Source organism: Coregonus clupeaformis, unplaced genomic scaffold, assembly GCF_020615455.1.
Source record: "Coregonus clupeaformis isolate EN_2021a unplaced genomic scaffold, ASM2061545v1 scaf0020, whole genome shotgun sequence".
NCBI lineage: Eukaryota > Metazoa > Chordata > Actinopteri > Salmoniformes > Salmonidae > Coregonus > Coregonus clupeaformis.
The window spans coordinates 982207-1001835 of record NW_025533475.1 but is presented as its reverse complement, the minus strand read 5'-3'; the positions used below and the strand labels follow the sequence as shown (position 1 = coordinate 1001835).

The 19629-nt window shown below is 43.0% G+C and overlaps 1 pseudogene; it reads left to right on the top strand.

The window, feature by feature from the left end:
* The window catches only part of LOC121583087, a 532109-nt pseudogene that overhangs the window by 115706 nt on the left and 396774 nt on the right, over positions 1-19629 (top strand).

The window sequence follows — 19629 nt, the reverse complement described above, 5'->3', positions numbered from 1 at the left end:
GGGAACAGAGCGGGCGGCGTTGATTAGTTGTTGGGGGGTGCAGTGGTTGATCCCGTCATGGCTCGGCAGCCGCCCGACTACCAGGCAGAGGTTGGATGAAGGCTCCGGACGAGTGATGTTCATGGCTAACGATCCGGCAGGGAATGGATGTTAGGCCAGAGCCTAAGAAGGGTGATGATCAGGACCAGGTGTGCAGATTGCTGATGGGATGCAGGTGCGGAAATCAAGAGAGCTCCCCGGAGCGTTCCAGAACCCTCGGGAAACTGGAGATCACGAACAGAAAAACTAGTCCACAGACAGGACCCGACTCAGACTGCCGGGATCGTTACACAGACAGTAAAAAAATGCACCAAGCTCCCAACCCTGGCTTAGTTTTTGATATATGGTAGAATAATTTCAATTTGTATTTTGTATGATGAATAGAAAATGTAAATAACTTCCACTTTTTTTCAAATAGGGGCCTAGCTTATTTTTTTCTGTTGAAGTACTGTGATTCCATTTGTTGTTACTCAGGTGTCACTGAAACTAAAATCCTTTATGGGTTCATTGGGTTGCTGTTAAATAATTACCAGTAGCACTAATCAAACTGTGAGTGAGTCAAAGTGCTCAGAGCAAAGTCAGCTGAGCTCTGTTGGCTCCTCAGTGAGCTGTGTTTGTTCCTGATGTGTGAGTGTGACCTTTCTGTCAGACAGGGCCTGGGGTGCCCCTGGTCTGTTTACAACAACACGAAACAACACGACACCAGCCTCCCTTCTCCACCAGCTCTACTGCCTCTATCTGTTACCTTAGTGTTACACATGGTGAGAAACACTCCCAGACAGAAAACAGAAGTGGAGAGGAAGAAAGAAACACTCATGGAGAGGAAAAGAAAAAGAGAGAAACAAACACAGCCCCAACGTTTACACAAACAATGTCCTTGAACGCCACTAGCCCACGGTGGGGCATTGTGGGTAGTCAAGTGGTCAGAGGAATGGTTGTGTCATCACGGACAGCTACCCACATTGATAGGACATGCACGCACGCACACACGTCAGCAGGGCAAGGTTTCCTCGCTGGGTAGACGAGGGGGTGCTAGGTGGCCAGTCAGTGCATCCACACAGGGGACGTGTAGTCTCACACACACACTAGCTTGTTGTGACGTTTTGGTTGTTCACACTTCATCCTCCCTGAGAGGGGTTAGTGGAGCTCAAGAGGCAGGTGAAGTTAGATGAAACGTAAACAAAGAGTTCTACCAGCGTTGTAAAGTTCAGTGTTGGGAGGAGGTGTGTGTGTGTGTGATGGGGGCAATACTGTAGACAGGCCAATGTCAGAAAACAACTGGTTACAACGTACCAGGAGCTGTGCAATACAATCTATACTCTACTTTCCCCAAATAACTGTTTTTCTCTATGAAGCAATGATAGAAGTAGCCGATGCCAATGGGCTACATCGACACTGAAAAGACAATTCAAAGGGGGAAATATAGCATGTATGTCAATAACTCTTCTATGGATGTGTGTGTGTGTGGAAGTGTACAGTGGGGAAAAAATTTATTTAGTCAGCCACCAATTGTGCAAGTTCTCCCACTTAAAAAGATGAGAGAGGCCTGTAATTTTCATCATAGGTACACGTCAACTATGACAGACAAATTGAGATTTTTTTTCTCCAGAAAATCACATTGTAGGATTTTTAATGAATTGATTTGCAAATTATGGTGGAAAATAAGTATTTGGTCACCTACAAACAAGCAAGATTTCTGGCTCTCACAGACCTGTAACTTCTTCTTTAAGAGGCTCCTCTGTCCTCCACTCGTTGCCTGTATTAATGGCATCTGTTTGAACTTGTTATCAGTATAAAAGACACCTGTCCACAACCTCAAACAGTCACACTCCAAACTCCACTATGGCCAAGACCAAAGAGCTGTCAAAGGACACCAGAAACAAAATTGTAGACCTGCACCAGGCTGGGAAGACTGAATCTGCAATAGGTAAGCAGCTTGGTTTGAAGAAATCAACTGTGGGAGCAATTATTAGGAAATGGAAGACATACAAGACCACTGATAATCTCCCTCGATCTGGGGCTCCACGCAAGATCTCACCCCGTGGGGTCAAAATGATCACAAGAACGGTGAGCAAAAATCCCAGAACCACACGGGGGACCTAGTGAATGACCTGCAGAGAGCTGGGACCAAAGTAACAAAGCCTACCATCAGTAACACACTACGCCGCCAGGGACTCAAATCCTGCAGTGCAGACGTGTCCCCCCTGCTTAAGCCAGTACATGTCCAGGCCCGTCTGAAGTTTGCTAGAGTGCATTTGGATGATCCAGAAGAGGATTGGGAGAATGTCATATGGTCAGATGAAACCAAAATATAACTTTTTGGTAAAAACTCAACTCGTCGTGTTTGGAGGACAAAGAATGCTGAGTTGCATCCAAAGAACACCATACCTACTGTGAAGCATGGGGGTGGAAACATCATGCTTTGGGGCTGTTTTTCTGCAAAGGGACCAGGACGACTGATCCGTGTAAAGGAAAGAATGAATGGGGCCATGTATCGTGAGATTTTGAGTGAAAACCTCCTTCCATCAGCAAGGGCATTGAAGATGAAACGTGGCTGGGTCTTTCAGCATGACAATGATCCCAAACACACCGCCCGGGCAACGAAGGAGTGGCTTCGTAAGAAGCATTTCAAGGTCCTGGATTGGCCTAGCCAGTCTCCAGATCTCAACCCCATAGAAAATCTTTGGAGGGAGTTGAAAGTCCGTGTTGCCCAGCGACAGCCCCAAAACATCACTGCTCTAGAGGAGATCTGCATGGAGGAATGGGCCAAAATACCAGCAACAGTGTGTGAAAACCTTGAAGACTTACAGAAAACGTTTGACCTGTGTCATTGCCAACAAAGTGTATATAACAAAGTATTGAGAAACTTTTGTTATTGACCAAATACTTATTTTCCACCATAATTTGCAAATAAATTCATAAAAAATCCTACAATGTGATTTTCTGGATTTTTTTTCTCATTTTGTCTGTCATAGTTGACATGTACCTATGATGAAAATTACAGGCCTCTCTCATCTTTTTAAGTGGGAGAACTTGCACAATTGGTGGCTGACTAAATACTTTTTTTCCCCACTGTAGGTGTGTGTGTGTTTGTTTGTGTATATGAATGGGAGCGTGAGAGAAGAGTGAGGGATGGATGGTGAATATGTGTAGGAGGGTGGGAGAGAATGGGTGTGCGGATGCATAGGGTATATGTTGGGTGGGAATGAATGAGAATGGATGGGAAAGTCGATGGATGGATGGGTGTAAGTGTGTCTGAGAGGTAGGGGGGGTGGGAAAAGATGGGAAAAAACCAATCCTCCATCGTTAACACAATGGAACGGTCAAATGCTTTATTATCAAAATGTTGAAAGTGCGTGGGCGACGGAGAAAAACAAAATTGTGCAGTTTGAGGCCATGTGGCAGAGAGTGATGCGGGCGCTGGAGATGGGGGTGTGAGCAGGTGGATCTGGGCAGGGGTCTAGGCAGGGGTGATGTGATGTTGTAGATGTTTGTGTGCGTCTGTATTTTTTAGATTGTAAAATATTAAAATCAATCTGACCAAAAACATTTGTTTATAGTGTACCTAGCTTGCATTTACTCCAAGTCGTTTCTTATTACAATATGGAAACATTCATGTACCTATTCGCCACCTCAGTCTTTTCAAATCAATACTAAGTGATCCATCGGTGTTCTCTTTGTATGTCACTGCTCTTCCATGAAGCTACCGTCAGGCTGTCATCAGGACTATACACAAGGAGATACTCATTCTAGTAGTGATCTGAAATGATTGCTCCGGAAAAATAGCTTTGATGAGAATCATCCCACTTCAACAGGCGCTCAGATTGCTTCTGTAACAGTTTCCGAGCGTTATCAGGAAGCCCTAAAGCTGCTCTGAGTGCTCAAATAAAAGCCTCTTCATAAATGGACTGATGTAGACAGTTAGGCTGGGATTCAATTGCTGCAAATATAGCAGCTTTCCACTCTTCCTCCATTGGTGTAGTTGTATTTCTGACAGGCATGGTGGGAAAAGAGAAACAGTCGTACTGTTGGGGTTTTTAGGAGCTGATACATGCACGCACGACCGGCTTCGATGATCCATGAGCTGTGTGTGTGTTAGTGTTGTCAGGATACCAGATTTTTGACTTCGATACCAGGTTTAGTTCATAATACTCGACACCAAAACGATACTCAATACCAAAACGATACTCGATACTTGATACCACGGCAAAAAAAAGGTCTTAGCTAAAGTCTCAGAATAACCACTGGGCTTAATTTTTTTTCTAAACATACAGTACCAGTCAAAAGTTTGGACACACCTACTCATTCAAGGGTTTTTCTTTATTTTTACTATTTTTTAAATTGTAGAATAATAGTGAAGACATCAAAACTATGAAATAACACATATGGAATCATGTAGTAACCACAGAAGTGGTAAACAAATCAAAATATATTTTATATTTGAGATTCTTCAAGTAGCCACCCTTTGCCTTGATGACAGCTTTGCACACTCTTGGCATTCTCTCAACCAGCTTCATGAGGTGAGGTAGTCACCTGGAATGCATTTCAATTAACAGGTGTGCCTTCTTAAAAGTTAATTTGTGGAATTTCTTTCCTTCTTAATGCATTTGAGCCAATCAGTTGTGTTGTGACAAGGTAGTGGGGGTATACAGAAGATAGCCCTATTTGGTAAAAGACCAAGTCCATATTATGACAACAACAGCTCAAATAATCAAAGAGAAACAACAGTCCATCATTACTCAAAAGTGGCTTGCGTAGTATCAGTACAGCCTGGCTAGCTACTGCCCCCTTGAGAAGATTCAGACAAATTACTGGACAGACTCGAACCTCTCGATGTCTATATGACGTGAGACACATTTGTGAACCATTTTTCATGTTCTGGTATCTAAGTTTTGGTATACCGTGCAACACTAGTGTGTGTGTGTGTGTGAATATATAATGCTTGAGCACATGTTCAATACTTGATGATGCTCTGTGTGAACTGCCATCGGTTTTTAACTGCCCCGTTGGACTAAATCTTCCCCACTCTGCAACCCCAGCACTTTCTCAACGTCACCCCCTGCAGTTGGCTAAGTGGCAACCTCCTTCCCAACCCCAGCGTAGGGTCTGACTTTGATAAGACTGAACCCTCCACACCATGAATGAGACAATTCAAAACCAAATCCCCCCCTTTCAGAGTTCCGTTGGCTAGGCACACATCTTCTGCTCTCCTTTTTTCATCTTTTTAAATCAAGACCGAGTGAGAGGCTGAGGGCACGGGGAGAGAGGGAGTAAGAAGAGAAGTGGAGGGTGCAGAAATACTGTTCCCTAGTGTCGCACGCGCACACACACACAAAACTCTATGATGGACGATAAAGTTCATACAAAACCGTGCCCTCCCACCCTTTTACGCTTTGATGGCATAGGTTCCTCCTCTGTCTCTCTTCCCACTCACCTGTTATGAGTTAGGAGCATGCACGCACGCACACACACACACACACACACACACACACACACACACACACACACACACACACACATGCACACACACACACATACATACACACACACACACACACACACACACACACACCTACACACACACACACACACACACATACACACACACACACACACGGCTCTGATGGACAGTTTGAAAATGGCCTGTCCATGATTTGTTTGCCTTGGTCCAGAAGGCAGTGATTTAGGAGTCATGTCAGTATATTGGTTTTGATTCTGTTGCTACTCAGGCTGAAAAAGTTTTTCCTGATAGTTTGTTGGCAGAGTGAGGGTTTGCTTTCAGGCCAAGCTGCTTCTCATGCCAGCTGTTCAATATATGATGTCCCTCCTGGATGCAAAGTACCTTTCAGTAGAAAAATACAGAAAAATACTTGGGGTGCATCTCAATAGTCTAAAAGTGACCTCCTCTTCTTGACCCATCATCCTCATATGCACTGATCTGAAAACAAACAGTAGGAAAGATCTATCTCAAACGTTCTCTCTCTCTCATACACCTCTCTCTCTCACACACATTCTCTCCATCTCCACGTCTCTCTCCATCTTTGTCTCTCTCATTCCGCATATGGAGCACAGAAAAAATGAATTATATATAATGGAATGTGGCGTATCGCTGGCCAACTCCAGACCATTCTGATGATTGCTTAGAAAGGGATGGCTATGAGCTTTATGGGATTTAATCTGTGGGAGCTGTACTATACAAATCCTTACTATACAAACCCTATACAAACCCTTATGATACAAATCCTTAACAAAGATATTTATAACTAACCCAAGATAGTTCATTTGTGTCATTTACAGTGGGAGCAAATGAAGCATAGTGGGCAGAACAAGCAAGGAGGTGGGAAAAGCCAAACACGAGCTAGCGAGTTTTTATTGGTGCGTTGTAGCATGTATTTGCATATTTCCGTTAGGGAACGCCTCCTCTGTGATATGCGTGTGTGCACAAACTCTTTTCAACCTTGCACTCCTTCTAAACAACACAATTTTGGCAAAGTGTGAAGTCAATGAAACTTAGTGCACTGTGTTCACAACAGAGTTTAGTTCTGGGAACAGAAAAATATATTGATGTTTCATAGATGAGGAAAATTAGCAGAATGTCGGCCCGGTTTCACCTAGTTCTGTCCTCTCCCACTACCTGCGACTCTACAATATTTGGTGGTGAGAAAACGTTCTAAATGGATGCTTCAGCTTTATAGCCCCTGTGATGTGTCTGGGTCTGTCTGTGACCTTACTATACAAACCCTAGACATACCCTTACTAGACAAACCCTTTACAAACCATTTCTTTACTTCCTGGATAGTTCTGCATCGGTTTTGAATAGAAGATACAAATATATGGACGCAGCTTTACCTAAGGTTTTATTTGAGGTCTTTGTTGAGGCGGGAAAATGATGTGTACCTGCACTCTGAGCAGGAGTAATGGATGGTATGTTAGCTGAGCAAAGCAGAGACTGATGATTTAACATGAGAGATGTTTAAGAGACATCATCATCAGACTGATTTAACATGAGAGATGTTTAAGAGACATCATCATCAGACTGATTTAACATGAGAGATGTTTAAGAGACATCATCATCAGACTGATTTAACATGAGAGATGTTTAAGAGACATCATCATCAGACTGATTTAACATGAGAGATGTTTAAGAGACATCATCATCAGACTGATTTAACATGAGAGATGTTTAAGACGTCACCATTTAACATGAGAGATGTTTAAGAGACATCACCATTTAACATGAGAGATGTTTAAGAGACATCATCATCAGACTGATTTAACATGAGAGATCTTTAAGACGTCACCATTTAACATGAGAGATGTTTAAGAGACATCACCATTTAACATGAGAGAGTCTCTGATCTGTAGTTGTTTAATACAGAGGTAGTAGCATACTGTGTGTGTGACCTTAAAGTGACCGCGAGGAGGAAACTGTTTGCTTTGATCGTCTCTGATGTGATTAGAGTGAGTCTTGCTTTGAAATGTGTGTTGTTTCTGCGAAAAAGGAGTGTTTGTTTGAGAGTTTTTGTGTGCGTTTGTGTGTGTGGAGTAATAACAACCAGTGTTCCTGCATGGCCACCATCTGACTCATAATAATTATTATTATTATTTGGGGGGTGCTTATAGTTGTCCTTTAACACACTTATGGTTGTTTCTTGTACAAGTGTGTCATGGAAATGTGTTTTTTGCTTTTCCCAACTCCCCCTGAGACACCCGCAAGAAGTGGGGGTCACCCTTGTCCAGCACCTGCTCAGGGGCACAGTGACAGATTTTTAACCATGTCGGCTCCGGGATTTGAACCAGCAACCATTCGGTGACTGGCCCAATAGGTTTCGTTTTCCATTGAAAAAGGTTTTGCTACGGTGTGCCCTACTGAACACAACCAGGTCTTCATCTGAAAGTAACAGCAACCCAACTGGTAACAGCGTGTTGGCTCTCCTGCTGGACAAATGACTCCCATTTAGCATTTAGATGGACCATGTAGCTGTGATGTGTCACTAAGGCTGTTTACCATGCTCAGTGTTCACTCCAAATCTCATCTCATCTGGGACTGTGTAAATTATGTGCATTATTTAATCTTTCATTATGTACATGAAGATTATCACGGGGTGCATCACAATAGTCTCTGAGATTATGCATCTTTTCAAATGATATGAACTCAGTGGGGAAGCTGGGATGTGTTTGTGTGTGTGTGTGTGTGTGTGTCTTTGTTAATTTGTGTTTGTTGTGTGTGTGTGTGTACTGTCTTTTGCAGAACAATATACCAGAACCTCATGGTTTCCCCTCCTCATAATGGTCTCATAAACATCAAAGCAGCCTGTTGTTTTATATGGAAAACATCCCGTTTCAAAGGGCATATCTGGCTTTATTGAATCAACAAGGATATTGTCATTTTGTGGTATTAGCAATGTCAGCACCATGTTATCTGAGAAGCGGGCGGTAAACCAGGGGTGAAACATCTTTCTGCCTGTTTTAAACTCACTCACACATTGCACTGATAGGAACCCACTGTATTACTGCTCTAGCTTAGCCTTTACTGTATAGTTAGTTGGTCTTGCACCTAGAGTGATAAAATGGGTCTGTTGGTCTGCAGTCCAGTGACTCTTCTGTGAGGTTCACTCAGGGCACAGTGGAGGTATACTTTTTCCATTCCTATCCTCCATTTATCCCTCTATCGCCCTAATGTTCCCTTCTTTCATCCTCTTTACCAAACTTGTGTGTATGAGTGTGTTTTGGGATTTAAACGAGAGTTGAACAGAGAGTCAACAAGCCAACGGAACAATTAAAAGGGTTTTATTGGCATGGGAAGCATGTTTACATTGTCAAAGCAAGTGGAATAGATAATAAACAAAATTGAAATAATCAATCAGAAGTAAACATTACACTCACAAAAGTTTCAAAAGAATAGAGACATTTCAAATTTTATATTATTGGCTATGTATAGTGTTGTAACTGTGTAAATAGTTGAAGTACAAAAGGGAAAATAAATAGACAGATACAGTTGAAGTCGGAAGTTTACATAGACGTTAGCCAAATACATTTAAACTCAGTTTTTCACAATTCCTGACATTTAATCCTAGTAAAAATTCCCTGTCGTAGGTCAGTTAGGATCACCACTTTATTTTAAGAATGTGAAATGTCAGAGTAATAGTAGAGAGAATGATTTATTTCAGCTTTTATTTCTTTCATCACATTCCCAGTGGGTCAGAAGTTTACATACACTCAATTAGTATTTGGTAGCATTGCCTTTAAATTGTTTAACTTGGGTCAAACGTTTCGGGTAGCCTTCCACAAGCTTCCCACAATAAGTTGGGTGAATTTTGGCCCATTCCTCCTGACAGAGCTGGTGTAACTGAGTCAGGTTTGTAGGCCTCCTTGCTCGCATACGCTTTTTCAGTGCTGCCCAACATTTTCTATAGGATTGAGGTCAGGGCTTTGTGATGGCCACTCCAATACCTTGACTTTGTTGTCCTTAAGCCATTTTACCACAACTTTGGAAGTATGCTTGGGGTCATTGTCCATTTGGAAGACTCAATTGCGACCAAGCATTAACTTCCTGACTGATATGTTGATATGTTGCTTCAATATATACACATAATTTTCCTTCCTCATGATGCCATCTATTTTGTGAAGTGCACCAGTCCCTCCTGCAGCAAAGCACCACCACAGCATGATGCTGCCACCCCCGTGCTTCACGGTTGGGGTGGTCTTCTTCGGCTTGCAAGCGTTCCCCTTTTTCCTCCAAACATAAGGATGGTCATTATGGCCAAACAGTTCAATTTTTTTTTCATCAGACCAGAGGACATTTCTCCAAAAAGTACGATCTTTGTCCCGATGTGCAGTTGGAAACCGTAGTCTAGCTTTTTTATGGCGGTTTTGGAGCAGTGTCTTCTTCCTTGCTGAACGGCCTTTCAGGTTATGTCAATATTGGACTCGTTTTACTGTGGATATAGATACTTTTGTACCTGTTTCGTCCAGCATCTTCACAAGGTCCTTTGCTGTTGTTCTGGGATTGATTTGCACTTTTCGCACCAAAGTACGTTCATCTCTAGGAGACAGAACGCCTCTCCTTCCTGAGCGGTATGACGGCTGCGTGGTCCCATGGTGTTTATACTTGCGTACTATTGTTTGTACAGATGAACGTGGTACCTTCAGGCGTTTGGAAATTGCTCCCAAGGATGAACCAGACTTGTGGAGGTCTACAATGTTTTTTCTGAGGTCTTGTCTGATTTTTTTGATTTTCCCATGATGTCAAGCAAAGAGGCACTGAGTTTGAAGGTAGGCCTTGAAATACATCCACAGGTACACCTCCAATTGACTCAAATTATGTCAATTAGCCTATCAGAAGCTTCTAAAGCCATGACATCATTTTCTGGAATTTTCCAAACTGTTTAAAGGCACAGTCAAATTAGTGTATGTAAACTTCTGACCCACTGGAATTGTGATACAGTGAATTATAAGTGAAATAATTTGTTTGTAAACAATTGTTGGAAAAATGACTTGTGTCATGCACAAAGTAGATTTCCTAACCGACTTGCCAAAACTATAGTTTGTTAACAAGAAATTTGTGGAGTGGTTGAAAAACGAGTTTTAATTACTCCAACCTAAGTGTATGTAAACTTCCGAGTTCAACTGTATGTGTCTCTAATATGGTCATACATTTGGCAGGAGGTTAGGAATTGCAGCTCAGTTTCCACCTCATTTTATGAGCAGTGTGCACATGGCCCGTCTTCTCTCGAGAGCCAGGTCTGCCTACGGCGTCCTCTCTCAATAACAAGGCTATGCTTACTAAGTCTGTACAGAGCTTTCCTTAATTTTAGGTCAGTCACAGTGTCAGGTTAATTCTTTCCAATGTGTCAAGTAATTATCTTTTCTCATGATTTGGTTGGGTCTAATTGTGTTGTTGTCCTGGGGCTCTGTTTGTGTTTGTAAACAGAGCCCAAGGACCAGTTTGCTTAGGGGACTCTTCTCCATGTTCATCTATGTATGTGGTTGTAGAATTGAACTGCTCTTTTTTGGATTTGATAATTAGCGTGTATCGTCCTAATTCTGCATGCAGAGTCTCAATTTGGTGTTTGTCCCACCCCACAAACCTGAGGAAAGACATTTGTTTTTTTTGCCAATTTTAACCGCACATTGATTTTATATAATTTACATTTTAGTCAGTTAGCAGACGCTCTTATCCAGAGCGACTTACAGGAGCAATTAGGGTTAAGTGCCTTGCTCAAGGGCACATCGACAGATTTTTCACCTAGTCGGCTCGGGGATTAGAACCAGTGACCTTTCGGTTACTGGCACAACGCTCTTAACCACTAAGCTACCTGCCGCCCCTAATGTCTTATGTTTTTCCCCCATAACACCACTTTCCATCAATTTATATAGCAGACCCTCATGCCAAATTGAGTCAAAAGCTTTTTTTTTTATCAACAAAGCATGAGAAGACTTTTGTTTTGTTGTGTTTTGTTTGTCAATTAAGACATCTGAATGCTTCCCAGCCAAAACAGTTCGGAAGAATTTGTGCATATATTATAATGACATTTTGTTACGTTTTTTGTTAGTTTTGGACTTCGGTAAGTAATTTTTTTCGGTTGTTCAGGCACACAACATTTCTTCTTGAGGCAAGCCGAAGTTGGTAGCCAAAGTCTACGCACCTTCGTCTGTGATTGGTCAACAGTAGGGATTCTTCAGTAAGTCTTTGTTGTCATTCAACGAGAGACGACTAGATTTCATACACATCTTTTCATTGAGAAAAATACTGCACCAAACACCTTAGCTAGATGTAAAATTGCGCAACTAAAATCTCCTTATGTTTATATTTTTTATTTTTTATTTTTTGAGGATGTGTAGACTGGCGTCTCAAAATGGACAAACAGTACTATTGCCGCTTTTTCAAGCGAAGGTCTTTTAAGGGAGTATGCTAGCTATGAGCTACTCGTTTGGTCGTATGGTAATTTGGTAAAAAGATAATTTGACATTTGCTCAGGACATTGTTTTCACTGAGGAAATGTAGGAGTCTGCTGTTGATGATAATGTGGATGATCTCTCTCTCTCTGCTTCTTCATTATTTCTTTGATTTATTTTATATACATTCCCATCTTTCAAATAACAGATACAGTCATTTAGCAGACACTCTTATCTAGAGCGACTTACAGTTAGTGAGTGCATACATTTTTTGTTTTTCATACTGGTCCCCCGTGGGAAACGAACCCACAACCCTGGCGTTGCAAACGCCATTCTCTACCAACTGAGCTACACAGGATTTTTCATCAATGTCACCCTCTGAAGATCTTTCAGTAATATATGTAATGAATCCATATTGATATAGTGAGAGGGAGCGGGACAATGTTCTTCCTGTGTATTGATCATCAATCCATAACAAGCTGTTTGCATTTGAAAGTTACAAAAAAAATCACTCTGTGAGTGATGGAGACGGACTAGCCTATCATAGCTCTACACCCAGACCCAACTGTCTGTCCCACTCCTTCAACCTCTCCCTCTTTCTTTTTATTATTTTGTTCTGTCTCTCTCCCTGTCTCTCTGAGCCATTCAAATCAACTTCAAAAGGAGGAGAGGCATGGAGTGTTGACACTGTGTGAGGGAGAGTGTGGTGATTGTATATCTGAGGAGCATTAAATATAGAATGGAGCTAATCCAAAAGACCAGGGCACAAGCCTCTGGCCTTCAGGACCACCACAGTACAGAGGAGGCACTGTGTGTGTGTGTGTTTTATCGCTTCGCTGTGTAAATGAATTATTTGGATGGGGGAAAGGTATGTTTGTGTAGAAACAGCCAGGCTTCTAGGCACTCCAATAATGGTGTTGTCTGAAACACAGCTGGTGCACGACGCTAACTCCTAATTCTTCCAAATGTTTTAATCGACTTTCTCTTTGAAAAAGCTCCAATACTTTGAAATGCTTAATCCTTCCTCTCCCTCTCTCCTCTGTCAGGTGACTGATAAATCAGTGAGGGCGTTTGTCGAGCACTGTCCCGAGCTGCAGTTCGTAGGCTTTATGGGCTTTTCTGTGACATCACTGGGAGTCATCCATCTTACTGAGGTGAGTAGACTTCACAAAATGGCAGATGTTTGTGTGTGCTGATGAATGAATGCAAGCTACGGTGTGGAAATAAGATTCTCCAATGTTTGTTGTTGTTTTTCTTGTAAATTGTCAAGCAGGCTGTTTTCGGAGAACACCTGGCTCAATTAATGTTAAATAAGTAAATACATGACCTGAATGTGTAAGAAAAAAGTAGGCCGTAAAAACAGATTTTTATATTTAGAAATGAACAGTTGTATACCAATGTGTTTTTTGAGGAGGGCATGCAACTTCCCGAAACACAGGTCTGAGTGTTTTTGTAACTTTCAAAGTTAACTTTAAATCTCCTGAAAGCTTAATGAGATGAATCCTAATGCAATACCCTGCTGTTTGACTATTACCATGCTAATGAGAAGGGCTTCATGGTTAAAGATATCCATGACACGCAACACACACACACACACTGAATGGAACCTATCAGCTAATTCTGTGTTTTTTTGTGTTTTATGTTTCAGTACTACTATTTCCCCTTCTCCACCTGTAATGAATTGATCTGTGTGTTGGTGCGTGTATGTGTGTGTGTGTGTGTTGGTGTGTTGGTGTGTGTGTGTTTGTGTTTGTGTGTGTGTGTTTGTGTGTTGGTGTGTTTGTGTGTGTGTGTGTTGGTTTGTGTGTGTGTGTTGTTGTGTTGGTGCGTTTGTGTGTTCGTGCGTGTGTGTTGGTATGTTGGTTTGTGTGTGTGTGTGTGTTGGTATGCGTGTGTTGGTGTTTGTGTGTGTGTGTTGGTGCGTGTGTGTGTTGGTGCGTGTGTGTTGGTATGTTGGTTTGTGTGTGTGTGTGTGTTGGTATGCGTGTGTTGGTGTTTGTGTGTGTGTGTTGGTGTGTGTGTGTTTTGGTGCGTGTGTTGGTGCGTGTGTGTGTGTGTGTTGGTTTGTGTTGGTGTGTTGGTGTGTGTGTTGGTTTGTGTGTGTGTGTGTGTGTTGGTGTGTTGGTGCGTGTGTTGGTGCGTGTGTGTGCTCCTCCTCAAATGCAATTACACGTATGTTAATGAGAGGAGAAGCCTGATGCTGCGTCTCATTATTAGATTAAACAGCAGATTCATTTATTTTCATGGTCGATCAACCGAGCTGTTTTGGTTTGACCTTCGCCACGCTGCTTTAGCGAAATATAATGATGCTAACAATTCATTATCATATTAGCATAGGCCCTACCTGCAGGTAATTGGGGGAAGTGAACCCACGCTAGATAAGTGAACGTTAGCCCTGTGTGTTCATGGAGGTTACTCTTCATTAGAAAATCAGGTAAAGGTAAGCCAACAGGAGGTGCAATATCTGTGGATCACCTTTGTAGCACCATTGTAACTCCCACTGTGTCTCTCTCTGTCCGTTTCCTCTCTCTCTCTCTCTCTCTCTCTCTCTCTCTCTCTCTCTCTCTCTCTCTCTCTCTCTCTCTCTCTCTCTCTCTGTCTCTGTCTCTGTCTCTGTCTCTGTCTCTCTCTCTCTCTCTCGCTCTCTCTCTCTCTCTCTCTCTCTGTCTCTGTCTCTGTCTCTGTCTCTGTCTCTGTCTCTCTCTCTCTCTCTCTCTCTCTCTCTCTCTCTCTCTCTCTCTCTCTCTCTCCCTCTCTGTCTGTCTCCCCTCGTCGTCTCTCTCTGAATAATCTGCTGTGGTAATTATCTGCGTTTAGACTTTGATTCCTCGTCTCATTCAGCCTCGTTCAGCAGCCATAGGAAATATTCCTTCGCTTGGAATCGTTGCATTTCTGATGACTCAGAGGACCTCTTCCCTCGTTCCGTCTCTCCTCTCTCCTCTCCCGTTCTGTCTATTATCACACTCGTTCCTATCAGTGACGCTCTTCCTAACGAGTTATCAGGAAAAGTCCTCTACTTTCATTAACTTTTCTCCTATTGGTCTCTATTAATTTACCTTTTAGTAGTTTTTTTTGCCACTTCTGAGAAATTATCTTGCGAGCGGAAATCAATTTAAGTTGATTTTTTATCAAGTGAGCTGCCAATCCAAGTAGCTCACTACAAGGATTTAGAGTAGAATAGAATGTTAAGTGAAATATGTGAAATATGCTCAAATTGGATACCAATGTCTTGTGGTGCACAGCATTTCAGGGCAATGGGAACTTAATCTGTGTTAACACTATTGTGATGTACAACCAAACACAATTGAGTATTTGTCATGCAGCAGAGTGATGCATCTAAGTCTTGTTTCCTTGTTTAGTTGACTGAGAGCTTGTGGTAGTATTAATGGCTATGTTGATATTGGTTGTCATATACCAAGGCAAGTCATATACAGTGGGGGAAAAAAGTATTTAGTCAGCCACCAATTGTGCAAGTTCTCCCACTTAAAAAGATGAGAGAGGCCTGTAATTTTCATCATAGGTACACGTCAACTACGACAGACAAAATGAGAAAAGAAATTCCAGAAAATTACATTGTAGGATTTTTTATGAATTTATTTGCAAATTATGGTGGAAAATAAGTATTTGGTCAATAACAAAAGTTTCTCAATACTTTGTTATATACCCTTTGTTGGCAATGACACAGGTCAAATGTTTTCTGTAAGTCTTCACAAGGATTTCACACACTGTTGCTGGTATTTTGGCCCATTCCTCCATGCAGATCTCCTCTAGAGCAGTGATGTTTTGGGGCTGTCGCTGGGCAACACAGACTTTCAACTCCCTCCAAAGATTTTTTATGGGGTTGAGATCTGGAGACTGGCTAGGCCACTCCAGGACCTTGAAATGCTTCTTACGAAGCCACTCCTTCGTTGCCCGGGCGGTGTGTTTGGGATCATTGTCATGCTGAAAGACCCAGCCACGTTTCATCTTCAATGCCCTTGCTGATGGAAGGAGGTTTTCACTCAAAATCTCAGGATACATGGCCCCATTCATTCTTTCCTTTACACGGATCAGTCGTCCTGGTCCCTTTGCAGAAAAACAGCCCCAAAGCATGATGTTTCCACCCCCATGCTTCACAGTAGGTATGGTGTTCTTTGGATGCAACTCAGCATTCTTTGTCCTCCAAACACGACGAGTTGAGTTTTTACCAAAAAGTTCTATTTTGGTTTCATCTGACCATATGACATTCTCCCAATCCTCTTCTGGATCATCCAAATGCACTCTAGCAAACTTCAGACGGGCCTGGACATGTACTGGCTTAAGCAGGGGGACACGTCTGCACTGCAGGATTTGAGTCCCTGGCGGCGTAGTGTGTTACTGATGGTAGGCTTTGTTACTTTGGTCCCAGCTCTCTGCAGGTCATTCACTAGGTCCCCCCGTGTGGTTCTGGGATTTTTGCTCACCGTTCTTGTGATCATTTTGACCCCACGGGGTGAGATCTTGCGTGGAGCCCCAGATCGAGGGAGATTATCAGTGGTCTTGTATGTCTTCCATTTACTAATAATTGCTCCCATAGTTGATTTCCTCAAACCAAGCTGCTTACCTATTGCAGATTCAGTCTTCCCAGCCTGGTGCAGGTCTACAATTTTGTTTCTGGTGTCCTTTGACAGCTCTTTGGTCTTGGCCATAGTGGAGTTTGGAGTGTGACTGTTTGAGGTTGTGGACAGGTGTCTTTTATACTGATAACAAGTTCAAACAGGTGCCATTAATACAGGTAACGAGTGGAGGACAGAGGAGCCTCTTAAAGAAGAAGTTACAGGTCTGTGAGAGCCAGAAATCTTGCTTGTTTGTAGATGACCAAATACTTATTTTCCACCATAATTTGCAAATAAATTCATAAAAAATCCTACAATGTGATTTTCTGGATTTTTTTTCCTCAATTTGTCTGTCATAGTTGACGTGTACCTACAATGAAAATTACAGGCCTCTCTCATCTTTTTAAGTGGGAGAACTTGCACAATTGGTGGCTGATTAAAAATGTTTTTCCCCACTGTATCTAGTTTTATCCCTCCGGTCCGCTTTGGGGATCCTTTACTAGATTAATTGTTTCCTTCATTTGTATAGTGTGTGTGTGTTAACCTCTGAGATTAATCGTTCTTCTCTTTGGGGTCGAGGGGTCACTCTTGAGGAAGGTCAGGGGTTGGACCACAGAGGTGGAGCCGTAATGGATGAGGTGTGTGTGTCTCCATGCTTGCGTATGTGTGTGTGAGGTTGGACCAACACAGCTGGAATTTGACCCTTTTGTTCTAGTGAATGTGTCTGTGTGCCCTTGTATTAACGTGTATTAATGACAGTGTCTGAGTTAAACACTGTGAAAAATGACTGATTTCCTTTACTCCGCTTTCTCTCTCTCTATCTCACTCTCTCTCTCTGACCTATAGCAGCCTAGATCGCAATCCGCTTCACGCTTCTTTTGAAAGCTGAGACGCAGTGAGACCATCCCCTCCCCTCATCTAACAGTGTCGTTATCAAAGTAAAGGGAGAAAACACGCTGACAGACTTCCATTACACTGACCCCTCCAACCCTGTCTGCATATGGTTCTAATAGAACGTCAGCACATCTCTCTTGTCTGTCTGTCTGTGAAACACACTGCACTCATTTAGAAGTCATTAACTCATGGCTGTCCATATCAAACTCTGTCAGAGTGGTGTTCAGCACCAGAAAGCCTTCACTCCGCTGCCATAGATTTCTCAGTGATGGGCACCACTTTCCCCACAATGGCCTCACATTAGAGCTGGGACGATAAACCAAAAAAATTATCGACACCGACCATTTATCGAGGACATATTACTGATATGGATAATAACCATAAGTAGCCAGTTTACTAGAGGAATGTGAAGTTTAAAATGAAATAGGCCTAAGCCTGCTAATATGGGCTATTGCTAACGGGACAATTGATAACATTCAAAGTAGTAGTAGTTTAAAGGGTCAAATAGAAAAGTACTGGTGCTTATACATTTTGTAAACTTATCGTTCAATTTATCGTTATCATGATAATTCAGTCAATTCATCGTGATATGGGCTTTGTCCATATCGCCCAGATCTACCTCATTTTACATTTACATTTGAGTCATTTAGCAGACACTCTTATCCACAGCAAGCGCCTTGCATAAGGACACATCAACAGATTTCTTTGTACCTTATCAGCTCTGGGATTCGAACAAGGGACTTTTCGGGTTACTGGTCCAATGCTCTAACCGTTAGGGCTAGGCTACCTGCCACTCCTCATATATCAGCCTCCCCAGCGCTGCAGAATGTGGAGTGTGGAATGCCTTTGTGTGTGAGACTTCTCGCCTTCAGGAAAGTCAGAGCCAGAGACAAAACAAAGGTCTGTTTCTAGAATATGTCAGAAAGGAGCCATGTTGGAGACGGTAATAAATGTGTCCTTTTTTATTTGGAGACGACGTGTCTCTGGTATTAATTTGATCCTTGAAAGAAGAGTTATTTTAAAGTGAGTCGGTCCGTCAAAGAACGTTTATGCTGAGCAATGGTTGGTGAGGAGCAGATTTTACAGTTCTGTTACAGCCTCATAATATTCTGGTATTTACCAAGAAATGTGGTAACAATGGGCAGGTTCTGGTGCTTGATTGACTCACAATGTATTTAATTAACTGGAATTGTGTGTGTGTGTGTGTTAGAGAGGGAAACAGAGACACACACACACAAAGAAAAAGACTGTAGACGCATGCAAAGAAAGAGAAGGGCAGGACATAAAAAGGCAGGCATCCACGCATGTAGGGCTCCCCTTCTCTGGGGTTGGTGTCAGCCTCTGGTCCCTTCTCTGGGGTTGGTGTCAGCCTCTGGTCCCTTCTCTGGGGTTGGTGTCAGCCTCTGGTCCCTTCTCTGGGGTTGGTGTCAGCCTCTGGTCCCTTCTCTGGGGTTGGTGTCAGCCTCTGGTCCCTTCTCTGGGGTTGGTGTCAGCCTCTGGTCCCTTCTCTGGGGTTGGTGTCAGCCTCTGGTCCCTTCTCTGGGGTTGGTGTCAGCCTCTGGTCCCTTCTCTGGGGTTGGTGTCAGCCTCTGGTCCCTTCTCTGGGGTTGGTGTCAGCCTCTGGTCCCTTCTCTGGGGTTGGTGTCAGCCTCTGGTCCCTTCTCTGGGGTTGGTGTCAGCCTCTGGTCCCTTCTCTGGGATTGGTGTCAGCCTCTGGTCCCTTCTCTGGGGTTGGTGTCAGCCTCCGGTCCCTTCTCTGGGGTTGGTGTCAGCCTCTGGTCCCTTCTCTGGGATTGGTGTCAGCCTCTGGTCCCTTCTCTGGGGTTGGTGTCAGCCTCTGGTCCCTTCTCTGGGATTGGTGTCAGCCTCTGGTCCCTTCTCTGGGGTTGGTGTCAGCCTCTGGTCCCTTCTCTGGGGTTGGTGTCAGCCTCTGGTCCTTTATCTCCTCTCCCTGACTGGAACCGGGCCCGGCTCCACAAGGGGGCAAAAGGGGGCTAAGTGCCCTCAGTTGCAACTTGTGCCCCCTCAGTTTTAGTTTTATGTCCCTATATAAAAATAGCTAAAAAGTTCAAATGATTGAGTGACAGGTTGGCGAAAAAATCAGTATTTCCGCTGTGCTATATCAGCAAAATTGACAAAGCACACTGCGCTGTGTATACGAAGGCTATGGAAAGCGTCTGGGGCGGTTAGGAATGACTCCTTTGGGTTTCCATAAAAAGCGGGA